The following is a 25,085-nucleotide window of genomic DNA, read 5'->3' as shown; positions in this document are numbered from 1 at the left end:
ATCAAAAACTGTGAAAAATTAAAAAAAGAACAATAAATGTGACCAACTCCAATATGTTTGACCAAATAGTATAACGACTTTGTCCATCCACTGTTTCAATGGTTGAATGACCCTTTTCTTTCTCTTCATTTTTGTTGTTTTTTTTTCTGTTTTCAAAATAGCTGATTGTCTTGCTTTGATTAGTTTTGTGGTGGTAGTGGTGTTAGTGTCCGTGTCCGTGGTGTCCAAGAGTTATGTCTGTTCATCGCTGATTAATAATAAATTGTCGTCTGTTTCCCCCTGTTTTGTTTTTTTTTCCAGCCGGCTCACATGGCAGACATAGTCTGTCATTCTCGTCAGAATGGATGGACAGACATACCGACATACATACATATTTGTATTTATGTCTGTATGCATGTTGATCTGTTGAAAACATAAAAACAGACATGAGAAAATCAAATTCCATTACAAAAGCCAACAGTTAAATGAAAATGACCACGTTGGTTTTTTTTTTTTTTCAATTTTTAGGCCTATAACGGTAAACGACATTTTCGTTTTTAATAAATTTTCGTGTTTCTCACCTTCTGGGGTCTTTATTTTGGTAGATTTTTCTAAAGTTTTTTTTTATTTTTAACTGGAATGTAGAGTTACACAGTCAACAAGAAGTTGTTTTGCCACTCTGTGATCAGCCTTTCTGCCTTTAAAAGACCTTTTTCCGATTTTCTATGAAAAGACTTATCTCCGATCTTCCATGAGATAATTGCTGCTAGTCTTCCATAGAAAAATCTTCCCTAGACTTCTTTGAGAAAATCGACGTCTGCTCTTCCGTAAACTTCGTAATAGAAAAAGGCATTGTTTTCTTCATCCACCAGGATATCTCTCCTTCTTTCTCTGGATATCATTCTAAAAAAAACCTCTTTTTTAATATCCTATTGGAAAAACTGTGCTTCTTTTTTATGAGAAAGCCTCATAATGGTCTTCTTTGGAAAAACGACTTTCTACGACTCAGTGGGATGAACTTTCGCTGGCCTACACGGGTGAGATGAAAAAACTGCAACCAACTTTAGACTGCGGTCATTTCAAAGCCACTCGTCCGACAGCTGTTAAAATTATTCCAGTGACAGCTCATTATATTGTTTACAAGCGTACAAAAGTATTTCGGTGGGAATTTTCCAGGAAAAAAGTTATTCGTAATGGAAGGTGTGATCGTGTGATTTCTGTGATATTCGGCTGGAAAACCACAAGTGGCTATCGTTAGAGCACTCCAGCATTTAAATGTGAATAAATCGTTTGTGTCTCGTGCCATCGCTCTTTACGGTGATACCGGTAGCGGAGCCCAACGTCAAGGAAATGGACAGAAGAAAACAGCAACATCAGCAGAAATGGTTCGAAAAGTAAAGAAACGGCTTGATCGAAAAATGCAGTGGCCGAAAAATAGCTCGTGAGCTGAACATATCGCAATATTCCATTCGGCAAATATTGAAAAATGAGCTCGGGGCTAAGCCATTGAAATTCCAAACAGTGCAAGAACTTACACCGCAAAAGAGAGAAAATAGACTCAAAAGAGGTAAAGAGTTGCTTCGCTTGGCTAAAAGTGGTGAACTGCAGAATTTGGTTTCGGCAAATACTGAAAAATGGGCTCGGGGAAAAGCCATCCAAATTCCAAAAAATACAAAAACTTACACCGCAACGGAAAGAAAATAGCCTCAAAGAGTTAAAGAGTTGCTTCGCTTGGCCGAAAGTGGTAAACTGCCGAATTTGCTTTTCTCCGATTAGAAAACATTCGTTTTCTAGCAGTTTGTAAGCAAACAAAATGATCGTGTTTACTTGCTAAAGAGGTCAGCTGAAAATGTGCAGCTTCGGTTGGCCACCAGAACTCAAGCGCCGGCCATGGTGATGGTGTGGGCCGCCATAACAGCCGATGGTTGCTCTCCGCTCGTATTAATCGACCGTGGCATTAGGATAAATGCCGAATATTATCGCGGAAATATTCTAGAGGGTGTATTAAAGCCTCGGGCACGCAAACATTTTGGCCGCAGACCTTGGAGATTTCAACAGGACTCAGCACCATCACACTCGGCACGCGCCACCCAAGAATGGTTGCAAAATTAGGTTCTTTGCTTCATTTCCATCGCACAATGGCCACCAAAATCTCCGGATACGAAACCGTTGGCCTATTGTGTCTGGAGTATTTTGGAAAGCAAGGTTGGGCTTAAAAAATACCAAAGTTGCGATCCCCTCAAGCAAGCGCTTTGCCGGGAATGGGCCAAAAAACACCGCAGAGCAACATTCGGGCAGCGTGTTACAGTTTCATTGGCCGTTTGAAGGCCATAATTCTTACTAAAGGTGACCAAAACTTATTCTAAAATTTGATGTTATTTCCGACATATTTTGCTTTCCTTCAATAAAATTTATAAAAATATGTAAAAATTATGGCGTTTGACTTTGTTGCAGGTTTTTTTAATCTTACCCTGTACATTCCTCAAAGTACCGTATTCATCAAAAGAAACTTATATTTTTAAAAAAGAAATTTTTTTGGTTTCTTTGGGAATAGAAAATCTTTTCCTTTTATTTTAAAAGAGAACTCTAAGAAGTCATATACCAAATTCTGAAATACCTCTCCGTAAAGTATTTATATGTCGGCACATCAGACGAATTTCTTTAAATTTCCAAGAATTTCACAATTTCACCACTAAAAACACTTCTCATGTGCAAAAAATTGCGTAAATTTGTTAAATGTCTTACCCATGAGAAGAGATTTTTCAAATCCTGAAAATTCCTACACAACGACAAAACAAGGGTAGAAATCGGTTTCTTCTCATGCATTTTTGTAAATTTTATTGTTTTGCAAACTTCTTCCTCACAAAACAAACAAAAGAAAATAAATCCTTTCACAGCAGCATCTCTCTATCTCGCAACTACAACTACTTAAAGAAGTTACGCATTTTTAGGTTTCTCATTTTTTGGATTTTTTGGGAAACGAAGACAAATTGTAATTCCATTATCAAGAGACTGTGGGAAAATTTCACACGGTCTTAATGTCAAACAAAAAGCAATTGCTGCGTTCTTTGCGTTATGCACAAAGGACACCCCAAGATCCTTGTCCCCTTGTCTACTCGCATTGTATGCATTTTTGAGACTTTGGTGCGCTCACAGAGATAATAAGAGGGTAACGAAGGGCTGTATGGTGTGTGTGTGTGTGTGTGTGAAAAATGAATTCATGCATATTTTTGTTGGGTGTTTTTTCATTTTTTCGGGGTGGGTTGGTTAGGATGTCTGCTGCATAGTTAAGTTTTGAATTTTTCTCTTTTCCTACCTCTCTTCTGTTTTCTCTCTTTGTGACTGCATTATGCCAAGTTTTGAATATAATCGAGTCCCATTATTATTACTTTTTTTTCGTTTTCCTCTTTTCCCCCCTCTCTCTCTCTCTCTGTGAATTCTTAATTATGGGTTTGTAACTCCCAGCCAGCCATCCATCCAATTCTGACCTTTCACCCAAGGTGAGAATGAAAATTATTGTTTTTGTTTTGCTTAAGCACCCAAATGGGAATATTGGCAAAGGTCTTATTTACATTGTAACGATGTATTTAAGATTTAACTGCGTTGTAAGCAGCTGAGGTGAGGTTATATAAAATATATTACGATAAGAAATCTGTGAAGAAGGTAGGGAAGAGAAAACAAGTTCTGCTTTCAATTAAAAAAATTTAATATTTGTTTTTTCAAATTCGAATGTACAAGGGAAGCGTCTTATAATCCATCAAGACTCAGATATATTCAGAAGAGAACCCCTAAGTACTGATAGGTTTATTTGAATCTGAAAATGCAGTTTGAAGGATACTTTATTTCATAATTAAATTGTCCATCAAATAACGTCATGAGAGTAAAAATTTCCATGAATTCCGTAGAGGTGATGATTGTCCGTCTTACATAAAAATTAAATGATTTTCAGCAAATTCTTACCAACCGGGCAATCATTTTACGATTAAAATAAGTTGCTGATAGGGAATATTGACAAAAGTTTTTTATGGCCCCATTTATGTCTACTTTAACCAGATTGTATATACCTGCAATTTATTCCGAAGTCTTTTGGTCCCACTTTTTGTATGCAATAGCTTTCGTATTATACAATAATATTTGTAAACCATTATTTTTTCTTCAGATCACAAAAAAACTGATTTACAGACGGAAATTCGCATTAAAAGTAGTGTCAGCTAAGTTAAAATTATTTATTTTTCAAAATTAGAAAGCAAAGTATTTCAGTGGCAATCTGAAAAGCGAATTTCGAGGTGTTTAAAAGCTCTGAAAGAAATATTTTATGATTTTAGAGATAAACTTTAGAGAGTGGCAGGTAAACCAAAACTACTTTCTTCTGCGCCTTTGAAAACAAAACAATATGAAAAAAACATTAAGCATCGATGAAAAGCTTTAGTGCTAGTTATTTCTTCTGATCGAAGAGAGTAAAACATGGACTTTTGGTCGTTAAAATAAATAATTTGCCGTTAAGCCAGTGTCAGCTAAACGAAAACATTTTATTTTATACAAAAATACGCGAAAATTAAATGAAAAAAACACTTAATAAAACTGAAAGGTTTTAAAGATTTCTGTATTGCAGCTCAGGGATTGTTCGAAGAAAATCGTATTTCTCCAAACGTAAACGAGTGGCAGCTAAACTAAAGCTGCTCTATTTTTTAAACAATATGATCGAAGCATTTAACAACCTTAGAATATTCCAGAGAAGAGATTATTTTAGAATCAGATCAGATCACAAATATAGCTGATTCACCCTTAACAAATAGATTTGCACTTAAACGAGTGTCAGTTAAATTAAAAATATTTTTTCGAACTTTTGACGAAGAGTATTTCAGTAGGAATCTGAAGAGCGAATTTCGAATTGGTTAAAAGCACTGAAAATGTGTTATGGTATATTGATGGACTTTGGCGAGTGGCAGGTAAACCAAAATAATTTTTTCCGTCTTTGAATACGAAACAAACATTTGGCATTGAAGAAATGTTCTAGAGGATAGTAATTTCTTCATATCGTAACTAGCAAAACAAAACTCCTTGTTCCTAAAAAAGAAGTTCGCAACTAAACGAGTGTCAGCTAAATGAAAATTACTTAATTTTCCTAATTTTTGATAAAAAGTATTTCAGTAACAATCTGAAAACTGGATTTCGAAGTGGTTAAGGCTCCGAAAAATTAGGTATAATAATCTAAGACATTTTTGTGGGATACTGATAAACATTAGCTAGTGGCAGGTAAAACAAATTAACATTTTCTTCCGCCTTTGAATGCAAAACTATATGAATATACATTCGGCAACGTTGGAATGTTCTAGGCGATAGTTATCACTACAGATTCATATGGAAGGAATTGGCACTTAAAAGAGTGGCAGCTAAATGAAAATTACATATTTTCTTAACTTTTCACACAAAATATATCAGAAAAAATTGAAAAGCATATTTAAAGTGGTTTAAAGCTCTGAAGAATTTTGTAGTATAGTCTAAGGAATATTTTATGGGATACTGATAACAATTAGCAAGTGGCAGGTAAACCGAAACCACTTTTTTTCTCCGCCTTCAAATCGAAAAATTAAAAAAAATCACCAGGCATTGGTTGAATGTTCAAGGAGATAATTATTACTTCAGATTGAAAAAGTACAACGCAAACGAATGGTTATAAGGAAAAATTTGGCACTTAAACGAATGGCAGCTAAATGAATATTACTTATTTTTTGAACATTTGACACTAAGTGTTTCGGGAGCAATCTGAAAAGCGGATTTCGGAGTGTTTAAAGAAGAATTATGTATTTTAGTCTATGATTATGAACATTAGCGAGTGGCAGGTAAACCAAAACTACTTTTTTCTTCCCCTTTAAATGTAAAACAATATGAAAGAACTATTTGGGGTTGAACGAATATTATATTCTTTATATCATAACTTGCAAAACATAAATGCTGGGCCTTCAGAAAGAAATTTGCACTTAAGCGAGTGTCAGTTAGACGAAAATTTTTCATTTTCGACTTTTCGGCCAACAAATAAATAGAAGGCCATGAGAAACCCCCTTCTTTAAATGATAAATTCGGCATTTTTATCTGAGGAACAATTTGGGAAGGTGGCATATTGCCACACGAGTGGCAGCTAAATGAAAACTACTATTTTTTTATTAGATCAATTGAATGTCTTATTTTCGACAAATGAAGGCCATGAGAAACCGTCTATTTTAATAATAAATCCTGCATTTTTATCTGAGAAATAATATAAAAAACGAGTGGCAGCTAAATCAAAACTACTAAATTTCTCGGTTAAATCAATTCATTTTTGCAAGACAAAGAAAATGTAGCAGTCATTTGACAAAATTGGATTGTTTCAAAGAAATTTATATTCTAGTCTAGTGAAAAATTATTAATTTGTGAAATATAAAGCAATATTTTGACAATTTAACAAGTTTGAATTTAAGTTTAAAGTCTGATTTTATAAGTTTTACATTAGCAGTTTGGCGGATTTGCTGGAATATTAGAAATTTAATAAACTCATAAATTTTGAGAAAAGTTATGCAGCTTTTCAAGTTCCTTGGAATTTCGAAAATATGTCCTTAAATTATTCTAGATAAGGATAAAAGATTTAAGCTTTTATTAAATTTTTTCATTAGCATCTAGCAGCTCTCAACTCCACCACTGTTGGTTTCAAATAAGGTATTTTATGACCTATATAATTCTAAGAATATATTTTTAATATTTATTTATGCGGTTTCTCAATATAATTTGGAAAATACATGGGGGAACTAATAATACATTTTTTGTCCTCCAAAATTTGAAATTCCTAAAATGTATCAAAAAAATTCCCATGGCTTTTATTTTCGAATTACTTCAGGTTGCGACAAATGCAAGTGTTTCTGAAATTAACCACAAAAACCGCAGCTGACCATATGGTGCCCAAAAACAACATATTGATGAATTTTTACATTTTTGGATTTTTTTCGCTTTTGCATACCAAGCCAGCAACAAAAATATTTAAAATATTACTTGTTTTTAAGTGTCCCTCGGTGGGTTCTCTAAATTTATTTATCTTGGCAAAAAAATAAAAAAATTGTTTGAATTTAAATATTTGCTCCAAGACTTTGTTTGGCTTTGGATGCCAGTAACTGAGATAATTATTTTAATTTTTTTTTTTTCGGGTAGCAAATCAAATGTTGTCAAGATAAAAGCAATTCTATGTCTCTATCTATACATTGCGATTATGTGAGTGTCGGTATGTCTTCGTAGATATGGCCAAGTGGTTTTATAATCAACTGCCAAGTTTTTTTGCACAAAATAAGATATTAATATTATTACTATTTTTTTTCTGTTGGCTACTCCAACGTTATACAACAAATCAGTTAGTTTTGTTTAAACAATTTATTTACTTTTATTTAGAACGAGAAAAAAATATTAAACGAAATAAAGAAATTATCTACTTTTTTGTCTTGTTTTTTCTATTTATTTTCCGAGTAGATAACTGGCCATAGACACAAAACAATGTCACTTCCATTGGCTGACATTTTGGCAAATAAGCGCAAAATTTAAACAATTTTTCATCGTTTTTTTTTTGTCTATTTTGTTAAGCTTTTGTTATTGTGTGGCTGTGGGTGGCTGGCTGTTGCCTCGTTATGGTCTAAATATTAATGACAACTTTTAAAACAAAACAAAGCCCAAACTACTTATGCTGCTGCCTGGTTATCATTGTTTGTTTTGTTATTCTATCCCCCCACAGAAAAAAATAGAACCTAATATTAAATAATCCAGCCAAACACGCGTCGCAGAGTGGGAGGAGACATCATTTTTGGAGGAAATCGTGTCGGGCGCATTACTCTAAATTAAATATAATTAAAATGCCACCTCGTGGATTATGTGGCCCAGAATTGGCGCTAGAACAATTATAATTTATTGTTCGAGAGAGAACGAGACCAAAGTGGATAATTATACCAGGAATTTCGGGAGTATCATATTTCCTTCGAGATGAGTTTTTAATCCCCTCAAAAAAAAAAAGAAAAAAAAAACTTGGGTGATTCATTGAGAGGAACAAATTTTGATGTTCTTGGTAATTTAAGTTTACGAGAACGATCCAGGGTAAAATTTTTAAAGGGTTAGTCTGGTTATAAAGTGTTAGTCGTCTTAAATCATCTGTCAACATATTTTCATATTTTATGCATAATTTCTTTTTTCTTCTGGGTTTTCGTTTGGCTTGAGGTTGAAATGATTGAGACGATTTTTTATACCCTCAGTCATATGGCTAGAGAGGGTATAATATATCATTAGATACGGCCAAAACGTGCCACATCGATATAACGGTTTTAGACCCTAGGTCTCTTTGGACCAAATTCGTTTCAGGACATTTGGAGTCGATCTAGCGATATCCGTCCGTACCTCCGTCTGTCTAGCTGGCTGGTACGTACGATAACTCTCAAATGGAGTATCCAATTTGGCCCAAACTTGGTACTTCGTAATGTTATTATCAAGCTTAGACCGTGTTCGGAGATGTGCATTATCGGACCACTCCTTCTGGTACCTTCCCCACAAAATGTCAACTTTTTTAGAGAATATAATTTAATTCGCAGAAAGTGAAAGGATACTCCGATTTTGCTCCAAATTTGCAAATACTGATATTTGCAGCAGTGCTAGGTCTGGCACGAAAATGGACAATCACGGTCCACTCCATCAAGTACGCCGCCCCCCCTATAACATTCTAAAAATATTGAATATTCATGAAGTTCATAAAACACGAAATTAGCATCCGATGCCACTCAGACTTGGCACATCGCAATATTTCCATCAACACAAGATCTGTTATAAGAATGGTAGTGATCACACGATTCCTTCTGGTTCTTCCCCCACAAAGGGTCGAAGCTTTGAAAAACTAAGAAGATCATAAACCCCGAAATAAGCATCTGGTTCTTCTCAAATTTCACACACCACAATATTGTTATTAACCCAAGGTTTGGTGTGAAAATGGTATATATCGGACCATTCCTTCTGGTACCTCCCCCACAAAGGGTCAAAATTTTGAATATCCTTGAAGCCCATAAAATTCAAAATTAATATCCGATTCCACTCAGACTTGGTACATCTCAACATTTCCATCAACACAAGATCTGTTATAAAGGTGGTACAGATCGGACCGTTTCCTCTGGTACCTCCCGCACAGAGAGTTCAAGATTTTTGAAAAACAAAAGGCTCAAAGGCGAGATAAGCATCCAAATCTCTTCTAATTTCGCATACCTAAATATTTTTGATTGATCTGTTGTGAAGATGATATATATCTGCCAACTCCTTCTGGTACCTCACCCACAAAGGGTCACAATTTGTAACATGGAGAAGGAAGCGAGATAGACCCATAGTTACTTTTGAGGATCTTCATAGAATCATTTTCTGAGACGATTTATGCATATCAGTCCGCCCGTCTGTTCAGGTGTTCTTGTGAACAAAATGCAGGTCGCATGTATTATTCGATTGAGATGACATTTTGCAAACAACATTTGTTTGGCCCAAGGACGAACCTTATTGAAATTGGTGAGAATCGGTTCAAATTTAGATATAGCTCCCATATCTTTTTCTTCAACTGATTTCGGGTTAATTGTGCACCAAATGGCCAATATCAGTCCAAACTACCTGAATTTTAGCACATCCAACCGAATTCAGTCTAGAAGCAAGCACGTCGAATTTCAGAAATAGAAAATCGGTTCCGATACAGCTATAGCTCTCATATATATGTTTCATACTATTTGGGGTTTTAAGTCCCTCACACACCCTACAAGAATGATATTTGGTACCAGATATCATATAAAGCTCGGATATACCTTTGCCAAATTTTATCGCGATCGGTTCCGATTTGGGTATAGCTCCCATATATATCTTCAACCGATTTCGTGTTAATTCTGCCAATATCAGTCCAAATGACATGAATTTTGGCATATCCGATCGAATTCAGTCTAGACACAAGTACATCAAATTTCGAGAAAATCGGTTCAGATATAGCTACAACTCCCATATATATGTTTCATCCGATTTGGTGTTTAAGACCCTCATACACGCGTAATATGCACTCGACAAGAATGATATTTGGTACCAGATATCAGATACAGCCCAGAAATACCTCTGCCAAATTTTTATCAAGATCGTTTCAGATTTGGATATAGCTCTCCTATATATATCTTCAACCGATTTCGTGTTAATTCTGCACCAAACGGCAAATATCAGTCCAAATTACCTGAATTTTGGTACATCTGACCTTGGTACATAGGTCGAATTCGGTAAAAATCGGTTCAGATATAGCTAAAGCTCCCATATATATGTTTCATCCGATTTGGTGTTTAAGACCCTCACACACGCGTAATATGCACTCGACAAGAAGGATATTTGGTACCAGATATTTTTTAAAGCTTAGAAATACCTTTGCAAATTTTTATCGAGATTGTTTCTGATTTGGATATAGTTCTCCCATATATATCTTCAAACGATTTCGTGTTCAAATAACCTGAATTTCGGCATATCCGATCGAATTTTAGAGCTCGAAAAAACATTTGCCAAATTTTTTTCGAGATCGGCATATATATCCTCAATCCGATTTCAGATTTTGTGTGCAAATAATGGCTAATATCAGCCCAAATGGAGTGCATTTCGGGTCGTACGTTTCCATATGATGGAAGTCGGCTTCGATTTATATATTTTTTCAATAAACCCCTTCTCGAAGTGATATCATGGACTCCATAGCAATGTTATTTGGTATAAAAGATAACAATGTTTTCGTCAAATTTAGTGAAAATCGATTCAGAATTGGTTATGCCTCCCATATATTAGTCCTCTCTGAAACCAAACTATAACTGCTCTAAAGCCAAATGTTGATAGGTGGCATGATCCACTTCAAATAAATTCTATTGTTACGGGAGCTCTTCTAAATATGAATAGAGGTGTAGGGTATTGGCCCCGGTTTCCTTACTGAGTTTCTTCTGGTTTTTCCTTTGACTTGAAGTCGAAATTAAAAAAAAACACGAATTCGTTTTTTATATTTTCATTTATTTTTCCGATATTTTGACTACCTTCGATGGTCATCATCAGAGAGTTTTAATAATTTCTGTAAATAAATATTCTGTAAATCAAAGAGAAAGTTTTCAAATAGAGACCATGAAAGAGGCAAAAAAATCAAAAACAAAATTCTTTATTACGTCTTCGTTTTATTAATCACACAGCCCAATATGTTGGCTGATTGATCACCTCGCCGGGCTTAGGCTAAGCCCCCAAAAGAACCTGGCAATGTCCCAACCCACCATCAATGCAAAGAATTTAATAACCTGTTGCTTAATAGCTTTCTGTGGTATGCATACATAATTGGTTGATACGTCCCCCCCCTCCCCCTCCCTCCATCTCTTTGCTTCTCATTTTCCAAGAATATATAACATATAAGGTATGACCAATGCCTGTGGTGTTGTTATGGCCATTTGATCGGTACTGTTGTTGTTGTACAAAATTCTTGTTTGACATAGCCGGGACCAGAAATGAAAAAAAAAACAATACTGAAATTACAAAATATGGCTTTAACGCCCAGCTACTGGGCCTAAGATATGCTCATGATTTATGGCAGCGGATAAAGACAGAATGCCAAAGGAAAATCTCCATAGAAAAATTTTATGAAAAAATCTAGTTTTTCTTTGTCTATGCAGATGAAGGAAAACTAAAAACAAAATCTCCAGCTGATAAATATTCTAAATCGTGTAAAGTCATTATGTTTTTGAATCTTGCCAAGGCATGTGCCTCTATTTCTTTAAACACCAGCCATTTCGATGGACACAATTGGGTTGATGATGATGCCGACGACAGATGTTTCCTTTGTAAGATCTTCCTTTTGAGAGAGCGAGCGAATGAAAAAATAAGAAGTGCATTTGAATCCCGTATTTTATTGTCTGTTCCTGTTGTTTGCAATGCAAGGCATTGTCCTTTTTTTTTGCTTCACATCAGAATGTAAACATAACAACGAAAACTAATGTGTGTTTGTGTGTGTGTGTATACCTCGAATCCAGCAGGAATTGACAATCATTTACCAGCTCATCATTTCCTTTATTTTGTTTCGTTTTCTTCTCTTGTGGTTGTTGTTTTTACTTTCCACTCAAATGATTTCCTTTAAGTCAAAAAAAAAAATTCTTTTAAAAAAACAACAACTCTACCTGAAACAACAGGATATTTGGTAGTCCTCACACACACATACCCTTATACATTAAGGATTCCCTGTTTATCTGCTCGTATCCTGTGTGAAATGAAATGGGAATTTTTATTTGGGACACAGGGAATAAACAGAGAGAGAGCGGGAGAGAGAAAGGTAATTTTTAAGAGAGAGAGAACAATAATTCCGAATGTGATCTTGTATTTCCTTTTGTAAGCCATTCAACTCTCTATGGTACGTGTTAAATAATTTTGGTATCCTGCCATTGTCCGGCATATGTTCCTAAGCAGATGTTCAACCAAAAAAACAAACACATTCAACAACAAAAGAAATTCCTACACTGAGCAAAACTAAATAGCAGTATTTTATTGTTGTTTTTAGAAATTTGTTATGCTTGACTAGAAAGCAGAAGATTGCATTTTTGTTATGCCTCAATAGAACGCAGGAGATTGAATACTTAAGGACTCCTTGTGCCACAACTGGCATCTGCTGGTGTGTGTGATTTTGAAAATCAAATTCCTTTGCAAGGAACACCTGCTTAACTCATTCAAAGATTTTGAAGACATTTATCAGTAAAAATATTAAAAAATATAAAATGGCCACAATTAAAATTTTCAGGGTTTTCGGCAAGTGTCAGGAATTTTAAAAATGCTGGTAAAAAAACCGTCAAAACCTGGCGATTTTGGGTCATTAATGTTCAATTAAAAATGTGAATTTCTCAAAAATTCACAATTCTCAAATATTCACAAAAAATACTGAAGTAATATACTGTCTTCCGAAGGAGTAGGCCGATGTCGCAAGTTATGAGAGATACAAAATATTGGGATTTGTGAAACTTGATAAGAATCGATTGTTTACCTCGCATTTTATGTTTTTACAAAATGTTGACCTCTTTGTGGAGAGGTGTCAGAATGAGTGGTCCGATCGCCATAATTTTCTACTTTTTTTAAATTTCATCAAATGAAAGCAAAAAATGTCGGAAATTGCATAAAATTTTAGAATAAGTTTAGATTGGTTCGAATTGCTCACCTTTGGCACGAATTATGGCCTTCAAACGACCAATGAGACCGTCACACGCTGCCCGAATTTTGCTCTGCGGTATTTCGGCCCATTCCCGGCGAAGCGATTGCTTGAGGTGATTGACACTTTGGTATTTTTTAGTGCCAACCTTGTTCTCCAAAATACTCCAGACATAATAGTCCAACGGATTGGTATCCGGAGATTTTGGTGGCCATTGTGTGCTGGAAATGAAGCGAGGAACCTCATTTTGTAACTATTCTTGGGTGGCTCGTGTCCAAGGTCTGCGGCCAAAATGTTTGCGTGCCCAAGGCTTTAATACACCCTCCAGAATATTTTCGCGATAATATTCGGCATTTATTCTGATGCCACGATTAATACGAGCGGAAAGCGTCCATCGGCTATTATGGCGGCGCACACCATTACCATGGCCGGGGCTTGAGATCTGGGGGCCAACCGAAGGTGCACATTTTCAGCTGACCTCTTTGGCAAGTAAACACGATCATTTTGTTTGTTTACAAACTACCGGACAACGAATGTTTTTTCATCGGAGAAAACCAAATTCGGCAGTTCTCCACTTTCAGCCAGGCGAAGCAACTTTTTAGCTCTTTTGAGTCTATTTTCTTTGAGTCGCGGTGTAAGTTCTTGCACTTTTTGGAATTTCAATGGCATTATCCCGAGCTCATTTTTCAATATTTGCGAATGGAATATTGCGATATGTTCGGCTCTCGAGCCATTTTTCGGCCACTGCGCCGCGGGTTTTGATCAAGTCGTTTCTTTACTTTTCGAAGCATTTCTGCTGATGTTACTCTTTTCTTCCGTCCACTTTCTTGACGTGGGGCTTAGCTACCAGTATCACGATAACGAGCGATGGTACGAGACACAAACGATTTATTCACATTTAAATACTGGTGTGCTCTAACGATAGCCACTTGTGGTTTTCCAGCCAAATATCACAGAAATCACACTATCCCGCTTGAATTCCATGACGAATAACTTTTTTTCTGGAAAATTCTCACCAAAATGCTTTTGTACGCTTGTAAACAATATAATGAGCTATCACTGGAATAATTTTCACAGCTGTCGGATGAGTGGCTTAGAAATGACAGCAGTCTGATGTTGGTTGCAATTTTTTTCATTTCACCCTGTGTAGATAGTATAACCATGCATTACATCTGAACTCCTTATATTAAAGAATTTTAAAACATTTTAGACCTCATCATGTACCTCAAGCATTCTGCAGCTCAATTTTTTTTTAATTTTAATTCCACAGAAAATTCTTAATATTTTCTTGTTTAAAGTCTTCATAATATCTACACATTGTGTGACAATCCTAAAAGTATGCTTTACTTTTTTATGAGCACATAATTCACACATTCTACGACAAAACAAGTTTACATTACAAGGCGCCCACATATTTGCCACAAACTAGAAAAAATATTTCCTAATGACTCATCCTGAAAGTATGCCATGAATTATGAATAATAATGTAAGCAACTATAAGTATGCTTTTTTTTTAACTAGAGGAAATTGTGAAAATTTAAGCAGATTTATGAAATTTTGAAATTAAACGTAGAGATTTTCCAAACAATTTCCGTAAATAAGAACAACTTCCGCATACCGTTCTTTTAGTAAATATAAAAAAAAATTAAAAAAAAAATTTAAAAAGTCCTCAAGTATTTTTTGCAATAAATTTATTTAGTTAGGAAAACAGTAGCAGCTTTAAACAGCAACCACACACAAAAATAAATATTGCAATCTATGCCAAACACACAGAGGCAGCAACACAAGTTTCCCCATTATAGCCTCTGGTCCTTGCGTCGACCTGCCTACCTCTCTTCCCATCTACAACGGTAGCAGCATCAACTGCACGTACTTAACCTCTAACACAGAATATTGTTGTTGTTGGCGGCGATTGTTGAGTAGATGATTGTTTGCTACCAGTAAATGAACTTTTTCTGGTTGCTGCTGTTATCTTGATGATGACAACCAACCAACCAACGATGAGGATGATGAAGATGATAAAGAGGAACCAGAAAGACAACAACAACAAGAAGAAGAAGTGCAATAACAACAACAGCCATAATCAACAAGTATACTTTGTGGTATTCACAAGAAGCTTAAATATTCTATACGTGGGTATATAATACACCACACACACATTTAGACGACATACATATATTTAGCCATCCATGTAGGTATTGCGGAACCACTAAAACCCTAGATGGAAAATGGGTTCAACTCAAGAACCCGTACTTGACAATTAAACTTAGTTAAGCCATTTCGAACAGCTGCTGCCAGCCATTAGGCCATTTAAGAGCACACATATGTGGCCAGAACAAGGCAAAATCTTGTTAAATACTTGCATTAAGTTAAAAGTAGATAAAATAAAGAACGGCGAAGAAAAAACAGACAGTTTGAGGTTATTAACAAATAAAAAGTGGTTACATCAGCAGCAACTATCTCCTAATATTTTGCAATCTCCTACAATGATGTTAACTCTGACAGGTTTACCACTTGCACTTGCATTTTAAACTGGTAAGCGTTCGAAGGCAGTCAGCAGCAAAAAGAGATGCAGGTAGAGGAACAAAAGTTATGTATAGACAGTAAAGTTTTTTTTTCTTGTAGGAAACAAAGACCTCCACTTCAAACTTTACATTCAGCAATGCCATGGAAGCCCCCCTTTTCATGTTTTTTCCCAACAACATTAAACCTTTCATTTTTCCCCCTAGTAATAACAAAAGAGAAGAAATTCCATATTTTTCTTCTTCCAACAGGCCATGGCCACTGTTACCCATAATTTGGTCTATATCAGCAGCAGCATTCAATCGTTAGCCAAGAACAATGGTTGACATCCAGTTGCCTTGGCTGGCTGGTTGTAACCGGCTGGCCACCTCTTTGCAACAAAAAACAGCAACTGACTTTTGTTTGCAAACTACAAATAAGACAGAACAGCTCACGAAAACCTCCACAACACAGTCATCAATCCAGAGAGTTAAACAGGTTTTCTTGATTATTGAACAAAAAAAAAACTTAAAATTCACATATATATAATTGTACACCATAGGCAACAAAGATAGGTACAAGGTCCTGGGAATTTTTTTTTTATAAAAAAAACTTGTTCCAGGAGATCAATGAATTTTTTCTATAGAAAAAACTTGGTCCCGCGGACCAACGAATTTTTTTCTATAGAAAAAACTTGGTCCCGCGGACCAACGAATTTTTTTCTATAGAAAAAACTTGGTCCCGCGGGCCAACGAATTTTTTTCTATAGAAAAAACTTGGTCCCGCGGGCCAACGAATTTTTTTCTATAGAAAAAACTTGGTCCCGCGGGCCAACGAATTTTTTTCTATAGAAAAAACTTGGTCCCGCGGGCCAACGAATTTTTTTCTATAGAAAAAACTAGGTCCCGCGGGCCAACGAATTTTTTTCTATAGAAAAAACATGGTCCCGAGGACCAATGAATTTTTTTCTATAGAAAAAACTTGGTCCCGAGGACCAATGAATTTTTTTCTATAGAAAAAACTTGGTCCCGAGGACCAATGAATTTTTTTCTATAGAAAAAACTTGGTCCCGAGGACCAATGAATTTTTTTCTATAGAAAAAACTTGGTCCCGAGGACCAATGAATTTTTTTCTATAGAAAAAACTTGGTCCCGAGGACCAATGAATTTTTTTCTATAGAAAAAACTTGGTCCCGAGGACCAATGAATTTTTTTCTATAGAAAAAACTTGGTCCCGAGGACCAACGAATTTTTTTCTACAGAAAAAAATTGTTGTTTGGGTCCCGTAGACCAACGAATTTTTTTCTATAGAAAAAACTTGGTCCCGCGGACCAACGAATTTTTTTCTATAGTGACCCAAATTTGGTTCCATTAATTACTTTTCGAAGAATTATATTATGCATTTGCAAAACCACAACCAGATACCAATAGATACCTCAATATCAAATATCCCTTCGTCCAATTTAGTAACACTTATTACTAGTACTTTTTTTACTTACTAGTACTTTTCGTACAATTAGTATGCATTTCCAAATTCACCTTCAGATGCCAACACAGCCCTCAATATCTAATTTGAGGGTTCCAGACCTATCCCTTCACTCAATATCAAATTTAGTACCACTTAGTACTTTTTGCAAAAATATAGGACACATTTCCAAACCACCGCAAAATCTCAGACATAGATATCATGAGTAACCTAAATATCAAATTTCCGAATTTTATCTTTATCCCCTCATCCAATACCAAATATAGTACCACTCAGTACTTTTCGTACAATTAGTAAGCACCTCAATATCTCCGGGATACATATGAACAGTGACCCCAATGCCAAATTTCAAATTCAGGCCAAATACCAAATTGTACCAAATACAACACCAAATTTCAAAATTTCAGCTTCATCTCTTCATCCTAAACCAAAGGGTTCCAAATTTAGTAGCAATTAGCACAGTTCGTTCCGCTTATACAATAACAGTATTAAAATTTTAGTACTTTTCGTATAATTTTAGTACGATTTTGCAAAACCCCAGCGGTACCACACGCCTGTGCTCTAAAACTGACCCTCGTGCAAAATTCCAAGATTCTAGCATTAGTCGGTCAGTTATTTCGAAGCCGAGGGTATACATATGTCGACAAAACCGAGTGATCCTTTTCCCTTGATTTTATAAAAAAAAATTGCTCCTGGGCATGGTAAAAGATTAGGTAGTCGCATCGACACAGCTGCTGCGACAATGAACTGTCAAACCAATTTTGAAATTGAAAATTTTGAATAAAAAAATAAATCAAATTTGAAAAAATTGTTTAAAATTTCATATCATTACGAAAACTTATAAAAATCTACTTATTTTTGAAAAAAAAATTAAAATTTTTGACATGTCAATGTTCCTAAGCGTTGATCCATCTACCTACATTCTTCTACCATGTCCTGAGATTTAACGTTTTTTATATAAAAATAGCCTTGTCTTCCAACAATTTTTTTTATAAAAAATATGGTCCTAAATTTGAACAACTTTGTTTCTTAGGTTTAACTATTTATTTTTAAAAAGGAAAACCTATTTTGTTTTATATTTTCCCATTCCCCATTTTTTCTCTTTCATTTCAAAACTCTCCTTGACCTCTCTCACTCAATCCTCATTATATCCCAGCGGATTTTTTAGCACATACATCTTCCATCTGAGACCAATGACAATGTAGGTGCGACCCATCCAAAGCCTGTATACAATTTCTACTTACATTTACACAGCGATGGCCTAGGCCGTCAGACGAGTCCGAAATCTACCGACAATGTAAGCGAATGTTGGATGGGTCCGAAATCGACCGACAATGTAAGCGAATGTTGGATGGGTCCGAAATCTATCAACATTGTAAGCGAAGGTTGGATGGGTCCGATTCCATCAACATTTTAGATTGTGGAACTTAAATTTCAGCTTTTTTTTTATTAAAATATTCGTATTACAGAACAGTATTTTCGACAATAAAATATTCTTATTATAATTAGAAATAATGCATAAAAAAGAAATTCATAAAACTTATTCAAAGGAAAAAAATTAAATTTTTCCAGTTTTTTATTGTAGGATATTATTTCGAAGTGCCTGGCCTTAGGGAATTTGAAACAATTTCTAATTTTTTTGGCGTAATCCTGTTCATTGAATCCTTTACATATGACAGCTTCTGAAATAAGGATAGACAATATAGAAAATTTTTTTAATATTAAACAGTTATACTATAGAATAGACTAATGGACTACATTTTAAGGTAATATAATATCACATTTCAATAAATATGTAAGAAAAAAATTAACTTACCGAAAATGACCATGTTTAAAAGTTTAAATTCCTTAAACGACTTTTTATTTTGGGTACCATCATAGTTGTAAGATAATATTATAGAAATGTCTATAATATTGCAGAGGTTTTTAATAAGGCCATCTGGCGAAATTATAATTTTTATTATACTAACCTGAAAGAAATTAAATTATTAATGGATTATAACGGAGAGATTTTAATATTCTTACATATTTTTCAAAATCTTCTACAATTTTGGAATGCATGGAATCATCATTTAATGCAATATCATTGTTTTCCAAACAGTCCGTCCTCAACTGTGCATTTTTTTTTAAATTGTCTGCTTCCACTTTCTTTAATCTCTTAAATTTCTCCTTCTGAATCACAAAATTGTATTTAACTTATTTAACACACAACGCTATATTTTTATTTTATTAATTTATTTTATTAACTTTTTTCAATATACACAACTTGCACTTTCAAAATCACTTCACAGAATAAAATTTTGCTTTTAAAAAGAAAGAAGCATCAAAAATGAATAACGGTACAACATCGGCTGCAACAACACACAAAAAAACTTACAAAACAATACAAAGGCATCCGATTCAGATGCAAGTGCGATGGACACATTTTATTACATTTTGTTTTGTTCTTTAATTCTAATATGGATTTTGTTCCACAATGTAATAGCAATGCGACTCATCCAAATCGGATGCTAGTTGTATGCTATAAACCGCTGTTATTTCATTTTTCCCTATTGACAAAATAGCATACATTCGGATGGGTATTAAATTGTAATGGCGAGCGGACTGCTGGGATAATAAGCAAAATCTGTAATTATCTAGCCAGTTAGTCATTGACGTCGCCAGTAAAGTCGTCATCACGAAGGTTTTTTATTGTTATTGGCAAATTTTATTTTTGTATTGGTGAACATGTATGAACACTTGTTGGGTTGGACCTCTCTCTCTCTCGCTCTTGCTCTTTGTTGTTATGACTAATATTGCGAAAAATGAAAACACCTTTGATCAAACCAACAAAGAATTTATGGAGATACGTCAGAGAACATAAAAAAAATTGCACACCCATAAATGTTGATAAGCCTGCCTAGGGGGGACGGAATTAAGTTTAAAATTCGATGTGATTTTTATTTAAATCAAGGGAAGTATTTTTAAATATATTGGGAGCTTGGCTTGGGGAATCAAGCCTAATTCTTGATTACCACATTTTTTTAGCTGTTTATTTGCTATTTTATAACATTAATGTTTTTTTTTTTTTTTTGGTTGAAATCGACAGAAAACGCGAGAGAACAACAATAAATGTCAGAACCGAATTCGCCAACGTAATACAGAAGAAACCCATCTGTGTTAATGAGAACTTTGACTTGAAATTGCAAGGTTTCCAAGTAAACAAAAACAAAATGAACAACGCAACGAATAAACAAAACAAACATGAAGTAAACGCTGTTCACTGAGCGTCATAAGCTTACTGCTGCTTCGTGTGTTTGTTGTTGTTGTTGCTTCTGTATTGCTTTTTCAGCATGTTCAATAGCAAAAAAAAAAATCGCTTGTAATTAACTTAAAACCTTTAAATAAACACACATGCACTCACACTCAGAGACAAATCGGAATATCCAGTAAGAAGCAAATGACAAATCAAAGAAAAAATAATTTAAAACAAATGAAAGAGCAGTTAGTTAGGCCGGGTAGAACTTTGAAAACCCTCAAAAAAAAATAAATAAAAATTAAAATTCTTTATAAATTCTTTTAAAGTTTAAAAATACCGTATGTAGGAATTACCGTTATTTTTGGGGTCTTCACGAAGACGTGGACCTGCAATTTTCTGTCACAGGCTGTAGTACCCATTACGAAGTGCAAATACGAAATTTGAAACAATTCCGGTGAATAATGTTGCTAAAATCATCAAAATACCGAATATAGGGAGGTACCGATATTTAGGAGCTATAGGAAGACCTGCTCAGATAATTTTCGGTCACAGACTGTATTTTTCATTAGGAACTTCAAATACGAAATTTGGAGCAATTCCCGTGTATGAAGCCGCTAAAATCATCAAAATACCGAAAATAGGGAGTTACCGATATTTAAGGGCTATACGAAGACGTGGACCTGCACAGACAAAGTTCGGTCTTAGGCTGTAGTATCCATTACCAACTTCAAATACCAAATTTGAAACAAGTTCCGTGAATAAAGGCCCTAAAATCTTCAAAATACCGAATATCGAGAGGTACGATTATATGGGGGCTATACGAAGACGTGACCCCGCACAGACAACTTCCTGTCATAGGCTGTAGTATCCATTACGAACTTCAAGTACCAAATTTGAAACAATTCCGTTTAATAATGTCGCTTAAATCAGCAAAATACCGAAAATAGGAAGGTACCGATATATGGGAGCTATACGAAGGCGTGGACCTGCACGGAAATTTTTATCTTATAGGCTGTAGTACACATTACGAACTTCAAATAACAAATTTGAAATAATTCCGGTGAATAATGTTGCTAAAATCATCAAAATATCGAAAATAGGGAGGTATCGTTATATGGGGGCTATACAAAGATCTGGACCTGCAAATCCAATTTTCTGTCATAGGCTGTAGTATCCATTACCAACTTCAAATACCAAATTTGAAACATTTTCGGTGAATAATGTCGTTTAAATCACCAAAATACCGAATATAGGGAGATACCGTTATATGGGGGATATACCAAAACGTGGACCTACATGGCCCATTTTCAATATCAAAAGTCCTGCAGACATAATATACATTTGAGTAAAATTTTATCAACCTACTTCAATTCGTTCGGAGACTAGAGTGACTTCCAACGACGGTTAGGCAGACGGGCGGTCATCGTTAAATCGACATAGAATTTTATGCTTATCAAAAATATACTTTGTGGAGTCTAAAATGTATATTTCGAGGTGTTACAAACGGTATGACAAATTTAATATACCCTCCATACTATGATTCGAAAATTTGGTCCTTCGACCTTATGTTATTAGCCTAAAAACAAACTTATAATATCAGGGACAAGCTTTAAAAATGACTTTACTTTATTTCAATAAAACTGAAAATTTGGTCCTTCGACCTTATGTCATTAGCCTGAACCAAGCTATTAAATATCATCAAATCCTAAAAAAATCAAAATTTTTGTTCTTCCTCCACATGTCATAAGCCTTAAGAGAGACTATTAATACATTACATTTTCATAAAATCGAAAATTTGGTCCTTCGACACCACATCCCATGAACCTAAAAGAAGTTGTTAAAAACGGCCTTACATCACAAAGTAAAATAGTTATAGGTATATAAATTACTTGAAAGTAAAATCTGCTTGATTTGGACACTGGCAATATTATTTTTGAAAAACATTTGGTCCTTCGACCACATTCAAACCATTTGTCACAGGTAAATACCCCATTCTCCATTGTTTATAAACAAAACAACTAGAGCTTTGCGAACTTCTCCCTCCATATGGATATATTATTCACCATTTTTTTATTGTGAATTTTTTTGCGATAAAACTAAAAAAATGCAAATTCGAGGAAAACAAAAAATCAATGTGTGAATGTGGCAGAATGAATGGCGGCATACATAAATGGCTTGTATTGACATGAATACCTTAACTTTTGTGCATTTAATTAAACTAAATACATTAATGGCCAAACAAGCTCGAGAGTTATCCAGAGTGGGTTAAACCTACCAAAAAAGGCCTAAGCTTTTGTTTCAGCCACAAGGTGACCGAAGTGAGTGACCCAAAAAAGTAAAGAAAAGAACAACACCAAGTAGAAGGTAAGCAACCAATCAGCCATCCATTCTTTTTCTTTCTTCTTGTTATGGATTAAGAAAACAAAAAAGAAAACTTAAAAATAGCTTTCATTTTCAGTTGTCTTTCGTTTACAGCCGAGAGGTGGCGAGAGAGGGCTTTAACTTCCCCACTACTGTGTTTTTATTTTCTTTTCTCAGTATCGGAATTCCATTCAAATGAAAGCAAAGCAAACAAAACACACCGAAAAAAAAATAGATTCATCTCAGTTTTCAGTATTTAAATGCATTTTCATTTCTCGGCGATTAAAAGAGGGTATCTACACAAAAGGTGATGTGGCTTGAAGATATCGCTGTTAGGTAGAAAAAAGAGTTAAACAAAGACAGACGAGGGTTGGGAAATTGAGAAAAGTAAAATTCGGTGAGTTTCAAAATAAACTATTTCCCGGGCTTCAGGCATATAAGCCAAACAGACTCTATGATATGTAAAATAAAATCGGAATATCTTCAAAAATGGTGGATGCTTTAATGATCATTTCTGCATCAAAAGTCGAAATAGTCTTTTAGATTTTAATAACACATTCCATTATTAGATTTTATCAAGTCCTAAATGGTAATTTTCGGAAGATATAAATCTGGAGGGAGCTGGTGAAAAGTCGTTCAAAAGTCGATTTTAAAATGATTATCACATTTAAAACCAGACTTTGGCTTTTCAATGTCAGAAGACGATTGTTAGAAAATCATCAAAGTCGATTTTTCTCCGGGCCTAACAAAAAAATCCTGGATAGACCTCTGAGTTAGATACTCTGCTATTATCTCAGAAACGATTCGTAGCTGGTCATAGCCTACTCCTAATACTCAACATTTTCAGTCGGGCGCGTTTTTCTGATGTGATGGATGTGACTCTGGTCCCAACTGTCTCAGATCTCACGGCTAATGGTCACGACTGTTTCAAATTTTAGGAATAATGCAGAAATGGGACTTGCCCGATAAGAGTCCTATTCAAGCCTAATCTCAACGGCATTGGCATTGGATTATCCTTATCTTAAAGTAAATGATCTCGCCTAGGCCTCATGATAGAGGTAATGGACATAACTGACCCTTATTGTGGCCCTGATCTCAAAGATGATGGTGTACGGGATAATGATCCGAATTGACCTATAGCTGAGATATAATGGTACATACAGACCCAAATATCAGTTGAGACGGGCCTTGATGACCCTGACTAGCCCTTATTTCGGAGGTAAAACTTCTTACTCATAACAATGTGAGAGATAATCATCCTAAGTGAACCAAATATCCGAGATAATGGTCTCAACTGCCTTTGATCTCATAAATAATGGTCCTGGCTGCTTATTTTCTCAATGATAGGCATTTATTTACAGATTAACATCTCCATCTACCATACTTCTATTAGCGATGATGTCCTGATAAGCAGTCGTGTCATAGGTATTGTTTCCAACTTGCCTTTATCTCAGAGAAAATGATCCTAACTGGCGCTATCTGGAGAAAGTTGTTCTGACTTGACCACTGACTGACTGACTGATAAATCGCATAGGTTTTAGTCTGCATTAGCCCTGATTTTTACTTCCCATAACCTCCAAGAAATGTTCCTGGGTGACAGTATAGCCCCCTTACCATCCTTCCCATACCTCTACCATATGTAATACTACTGCATATAAGTTATCTAAGAAATAATGGTGCTGTCAAGGTATATAAGATCCAGTCCTTGCCCTTCTTTCTGAAGTGATGGATTAAACTGCCCTGAAATGTGTCTTGTTATCTTCGAGGTGGTATTGCTGATCGAGGTTATGGAGAGATAAATGGCCTTATCGTCCTGTTCTCGAAGATAATGACCTTAATTCTTATTGCCCAAATTTCAGAGAAATGTGTCCTGTTATCTTCGAGGTGGTATTGCTGATCGAGGTTATGGAGAGATAAATGAGCTGATCGTCCTTTTCTCGAACATAATGACCTTAATTCTTACTGCCCAAATTTCAGAGAAATGTGTCCTGTTATCTCCAAGGTAGTATTGCTGATCGAAATTGTGGAGAGATAAATGGCCTTATCGTTCTGTTCTCGAAGATAATGATCCTAAATACTAATTATATCACTGATGGAGAACCCGGCTGACTTCACTTTAAAGAAAAAGATTAAAATTCTTTCGGGCCTCTTTGATTTCCGATAATACCCTCCTTTTCTCCCACAAGTTCTCCGACACCACCTGCATCTGCCAGCCCTCGTTTGTATTTGTATCTACTTCGAACTGTCCAGCGTTTGTTGCGCTTGCTCTGCAGCGGCTGGGTCTAAGGAAATTCCAATGAATTCGAAAAC

General features: G+C 35.2%; 1 protein-coding gene across 2 annotated transcripts in view; it reads right to left on the bottom strand.

Annotated features, from left to right (window-relative positions):
* LOC131800392 (protein numb-like) overlaps window positions 1-25,085 on the bottom strand; it is an 83,514-nt gene that overhangs the window by 19,911 nt on the left and 38,518 nt on the right. The window lies entirely within an intron of this gene.

The sequence above is a fragment of the Musca domestica genome, unplaced genomic scaffold (genome assembly GCF_030504385.1).
Source record: "Musca domestica strain aabys unplaced genomic scaffold, Musca_domestica.polishedcontigs.V.1.1 32, whole genome shotgun sequence".
NCBI classification, from domain to species: domain Eukaryota; kingdom Metazoa; phylum Arthropoda; class Insecta; order Diptera; family Muscidae; genus Musca; species Musca domestica.
Note: the sequence above shows the minus strand (reverse complement) of the source record. Positions and strands in the feature narration are given on the sequence as shown.